Below are 6,000 nucleotides of genomic sequence, written 5' to 3'. Positions count from 1 at the left end.
CATACACTGTTTAAATATGCGTGTATGTCTTCCTTTTCACGTGATGATGCAATCGCTTTTGCCCTTATGGAATAAATAAGTAATCAGGGTACAAAAATTTATCAACTAATCATTCTTAAGTTTGTTATAGACGAGGCTCATTGTATCTTGGACTAGGGTCAGGATTTCAGACCTGTTTGTTATGATTAAATTCACCCCCAGTATATTTACAAACACTCTGAAATGAAGTCCTTGGAAGTCTTTTCGAAGTTGGACAAACGTGGCTCGTTTTACGGATAACAACTTCTTTTTTACTTCTTTTACATGACGTTTCAGAGCTGGTCCTTGCTCCTTCATCAGGTGAATGCTGAGTCTATGCACAGAGTGAATAGGTATAAATATAACATATACAAAAAATATTAATACACAAGGCAAGGTGAGACGTACAGAGTTAACAATATAATCACGTAGCCTTTTAGATGCAAGGAGTGGGGCTTGGCTTTGCCATTAAATTTTATTGTTATCTATTCAAACACTATCAAAGTTAAAAAAAACCAGGTTGAAACAATAATCATAGCTTCTAAATGTTTACATTTATTTATAAAAAATATCATAATGCAATAAGACAATTAATTATCTGTCTGTCTATGAATGAAATGAAAATGTTTAGATATAATTACACCCGTTCAGGCGTTTCCCCATGTTCAACTGCCTTGTCGGCAAAGTTTGTTTGGCGTGAGAAACAGCCGCCATTGGGCAGTACCTGCCGGGTGTCAGTGCCAAAGTGCAGCAGTCCCCGGGAACCACTCTGGCTAGATAGAGACATGTGACAGCTGTCATTGGATGACATTGCTAAGACTAGTAATCCCTGGCCTTCACGGATAATATGTGGAACCCAACCCTACAACACACACAACACCCCGAGTTTCCCAAATCGCATCTCTGACACAGGCCCTCTCTTCCTCTCCCTATCTCTCTCGCTTTCATTCCTCCGTCTTTCCCTTCCCCTGTCTTCCCCTCTATCAACTTTTCCGTCCATTTCCCTATCTTCCCGTTCTCTCGTCTCTCCATTCCCTCTCTCCCAAATACCCGATTCGTTGTGCCTCTTTCTCTTTCGACCCTTTGTTACCTGTGCTATCGACAAAGTGACTGGCATGCGTCAGTGCATATGCATATATTTATATAACCTGATCCCACCTAACAACCTGGATCCGGAGGTAACGCAGCTACCGCTAAAAGTGTCCCATGTCAGGTAGGTGCTCTATGTGAATTGTCTGTTATATCCTAACAGTATATGCTGATATAGGAAAACTGTTCTGTATAAAAAAATAACTGCGTTTACAATGCTTTTATACGTCAAATCGTCAGCATTAGCAACGCGCATCTTAACTGGTACATTGTGACATAAAACATACGTCTATGCATTCGTGTCAAGGCACAAATATGCAGTGCTACTTTCGTTATCAAGCCACGCCACACATAACGACACGACATTCTACCCTGCCCAATATGGTTGGTTTACATGTAAATACCTTTCTTAGCAACTGTACATTCAACCATGTCGGCCTCACGGGTGTTGCACAAAAGCACACAGAAATGATAAATGAAAGGAATGCAAACCTTTTGATATATAAAGTGACGTTCAAAAGAAAGTACACACCTAAACTTTTGTTCACCATACATGAAGCTCGTTTCAATTCATCAAGATTTGCACTGAAAATAGATCTCACAAACGCAACTATAGGGGTAAAATGTTCAAAATGCAGCCATATGTGTGGCTGCACGTGCAACACGAGATTTGTGGAAATTGTGACTATTCCCTCTTGCACATGCAATCAACTTGTCAACGGGTATAAAAGACACTCATCCCAATGCTGATATGGCAGACGACAATAAACACATGAAGAAAATGCCAAGACTTACACCAGCGCAAAGAGAGAGAGCCATTGGTATGTCACAGATGGGGGCGTCCAACAGTCATATTGCAAGGACCTTCCAGTGCACAAGACAAACCATAATCAGACTGTTCAGACGTGTTCAACAGACAGGCCAGACAGCTGACCGACCCCGAACTGGACGTCCGAGAGTCACGACACCACAAGATGACCAGCACCTGCGGATAATCCATTTACGCAATCGAATGTTGATGGCAACGTCATCAGCAGCGACAGCATTAGGTCACCGCATCAGCAGGTACACAGTGATGAGGCGACTCCGTGCTGCTGGTATCTGGGTCTATCGACCTTTCCGTGGCATGTCCTTGACACCTCTACATCGTAGGAACCGTTTACAGTGGACAAGGACTGTGCATCGGGGGCAACGTCGTAACTGGGTACGTGTCCTCTTCAGTGATGAGAGCAGATTCAATCTGTTTCATGCTGACGGTAGAATTAGGGTGTATCGGCGTCGGGGAGAACGGTTGGCACCAAACTGTATACAAGATGTTTACCCCTTTGGTGGTGGTGGTGTTATGGTCTGGGGAGCAATTTGTGGTGATCAGAAGACACGTTTAGTGACAATTCATGGCAATCTGAATGCCCAGCGATACTGTGATGAGGTGTTGCGACCTGTTGTACTGCCTACTGAATTCTTTTCCAGCATGATAACGCCAGACCCCACATCCAGGATCACCACAGACTTTCTCCAACACCATAATATTAATGTATTGCCATGGCCCGCGCGTTCACCTGACCTCAACCCGATTGAACATCTATGGGACCATCTCGGAAGACAACTCCGACTTCGGCAACAGCAGCCCGTTAATGTACGACAGCTTGAAAATGCTCTCCATGAGGAATGGGCAAGAATGCCAAATGACGTCATCAGGCGACTTACGTTTTCCATGAGGAGACGAGTACAGGCTTGCATTGATGCCCGTGGAGGCCATACAAGATACTGAATGTGATACCTGTTTTGTGACATTTGGGTGTCTGGTAATCAACATTGAACTTTTCATCTGCAATAATGAAATGTGTCATTTGGACCCCGTGCATGTTTGACAGTACCATAAGGCAATACTGTTCACGTTTAAAGTTTCATTTTATTGTGAGGAGTTCTGTTTGACTATGTGCCTCAATAAACACATGAAATTATCTTTTAAACAATTGTTAATTTTGTGCTATTTGACCAAATCTTTGCCTGTGTACTTTCTTTTGAACGCCAGTTTAGGATCAACCTAATGCAAAAATTGTGCAACTCAGTTCTTGAATGGCTGTTTATTGGCCCCTTTTATTTAATTGGAATAGTGACGGCCGTCTTAGTGTAGATATTAAATGACATAATGATCAGTCGTAAAATGAAGACAGAAAAAGAACCGATGCTCATTGCAAGTGAGTTGCATGTTATCTTGAGACACACATATTGTACAGATGTTAGTTGTTTGTGTTGCACTCACGTATATTACGTTTCGCATGGTGCTTTTTAAAATACTGTTTGGCCTTTGGGTTACAGCATATATAGTACCTACAAACTAGGGCTGGGACGGGTCCAAATGTTCTACCCGGGTATATCACCCCTATTACCCTACCCCGATACCCGTTATGTTAATTCCTGACATCAAATGTGCAAGAAATAGCAATATATTCTTCAGCTCGGAGGCTAAAATTTTGAGGTTTTCCAATATCTTAATCATGTGTAATATTCCAAACAGGTGACTGTAAATAATGTCTAAATCTTCAATGACAATACAACCTTTTTTATCATGAAAGAATAACATATTACATTGTTTAATCTATTAGTCACATGATCATAACGGGTCTGGGTATTGAGATGGGTACTCGAGTCCAACTCATTACCCACCCGTCCCGCGTATCCGGGTTGCCCGTCCCAGCCCTACTTCAAACATGTTATGCATTAACCTGTTTAAGTTTCCTCACAACTCAGAACTCAGTTATACGTGCAAGTATTGTTCGCTCATGCCGCCCTACGTTTCAGCTTCGAGATTACGACGATTACGTTCCATACAATGGCCCCATATTGTACACGGGCATGGAGACCAAGACAAGTATAGCGGGGCTTTATGTGTGGCTGCATTCTTTACACTGTCACCGCAACTACTGTCACCGCACTTCATGGATACGTGGATACTGTTCTGTTTGAAATTTACAATTTTGGAAATCAATCCATCTTCGGAAATCTTTATTTTAGGTGGTCAGTTAATGCTTGGAAAGGAAACATAGTTTAGCTGGTCAATTAATGCTTTGGAACGTAATATATAGTTTCAATCAACACTCAATTATTGATGTATCATTAAATGTGTGTTTTCATATGAACCATGTTACACGTCAAGGTGCGTTGCTATTGGCCCTTGATCGGCTGAAAGGACCTATTGCAAGGCCAATATAAACACAACAATATAATAGTATAACTTCTTCTTTTTTAGATTCAGTATATGAGCAGTATAAACACGTGAAAAATATCCAGTCAGGATGCTCGTTTGACATCGATCAACACAATATGATATGATATTAGAATACACATACAATTTACTACTAAGGGCAGAGTTTTGAATGTAAGGATGCAAAAGTTTGTATATTTTCAGGACTGCGCTGCTACGACTGCATGACACCAAAACAGAGAAATGGCGACCGCAATGAAGCTACCCCAGTGTAGTTTGTGTGGCACCTCTTTCACATATGGCGGCTCCAACCCCCGCCTCATGCCCTGTCTCCATTCAGTGTGTCAGGAATGTCTAAATCTTGGCACCTCTGATACTCCGACCTGTGACATCTGTCAGGAAACATTCGACAAAGAACAAACTGATTTTCCTACCGATGTCGTTGCAAACAAAGATATCTTCCTCCAAACTGATGGTTCCGCCGTGCTGTGTACCAACAAGAATGACGGTAACCAAGCCATGTCCTGGTGTGATGAATGTGAAGCCCTCTTGTGTGAGCACTGCCAAGCAGGTCATGAGGACATGAAGATAACTCGATCTCACAAAGTCGTCCCACTTGAAAACCTGAAGTCATCAGATGGAGTGCCGATTCCTACATCTCATTCCTCATTCAGGCTTTAAAGAGTCGCGATCAACAGATCAAAGAGCTGACGTCAACGATGGAATCTCTAGGTAAGCTTGACTTCAACTCTGCAAACATAGATTTCAAGAATACAATTGATTATGATATATGTTAAGCTGTCCGTATGTTGGGTATGATTGCCCCACCCGCCATGAATTCATATTCCGACATGATAAAATAAAAAGTCATCGCCACTGTGGAACTTTCTGTTCTGTTGAGATGCTCTCACTACTGCCAACCCATAAAACTGCAGATTGCCTAACCTGTATGAGTGGAGTTTGGACACCTAGAACATGGCATGATCTAAGCTGATAGTTTGCTCGTATTATGTTTGCCTCAGCTATGCGGTAAACGGTTGCGATCATTCCCACTTTACTCCCAATAACTTCCATTGAACACTGTGTTGACACAGCACGTAACAGAAATGGGTTAAGGTCGACATGAACATTATTCCTCACCTCTACACCACCTCAGTCTCTATTTGAGCAACCTAGTGTGTTCAAGTATATAATGCCTATACATCCTTTGTAGCGCGCGTGTCCGATGTTGCTGTCCACTTCCTTCGCATGCCAGATGTCTCCCCTGTGACACTTCTTTGTAAGTATGTTTTAGGATAAGTATTTATACTTGCGTAAGGTAACCAATTCAAGGGCGTTATCTGTATGATATGAATGAAAACCTGATTGCTTGGATCATACTCGCAACATTCATAATAGATTTGTAGATACATACCGGATGCGTTTACTGTTATCGTATGGCATGGTGACAGTCACTGGATGGTCTGGTCCAGACTCGATTTGTTTGCAAACAACATCGTTCAGCTATAATACTGCTGAAACAAGCATATGCTCATGATATACATACAAGTGTATAAGTCGATATTTCTTATAAATGTGGAAAGAGTTTTGTAGCTTCTCTTTACATATTCTTGTCACATTGTATTCTTCTAGCTTCGCCGTGAGCCTGTGAACAGGATTTCACACATTAGACCGACTATATCTGG

General features: G+C 41.9%; 1 protein-coding gene across 2 annotated transcripts in view; it reads left to right on the top strand.

Moving 5' to 3' along the window:
• The first annotated feature begins 1,171 nt into the window (after positions 1–1,171).
• The window catches only part of LOC124270415 (E3 ubiquitin-protein ligase TRIM9-like), a 41,780-nt gene continuing 36,951 nt past the window's right edge, over positions 1,172–6,000 (top strand). For both annotated transcript variants that reach the window (XR_006896760.1, XM_046705455.1), the window contains exon 1: positions 1,172–1,231. The gene's annotated coding sequence lies outside the window, so the exon portion shown is untranslated. The remainder of the gene's footprint in view (positions 1,232–6,000) is intronic.

Source organism: Haliotis rubra, unplaced genomic scaffold (assembly GCF_003918875.1).
Source record: "Haliotis rubra isolate DU_JTF1 unplaced genomic scaffold, ASM391887v1 Scf1514, whole genome shotgun sequence".
Lineage (NCBI taxonomy): Eukaryota > Metazoa > Mollusca > Gastropoda > Lepetellida > Haliotidae > Haliotis > Haliotis rubra.
This window is presented reverse-complemented; position numbering and strand designations above follow the sequence as displayed.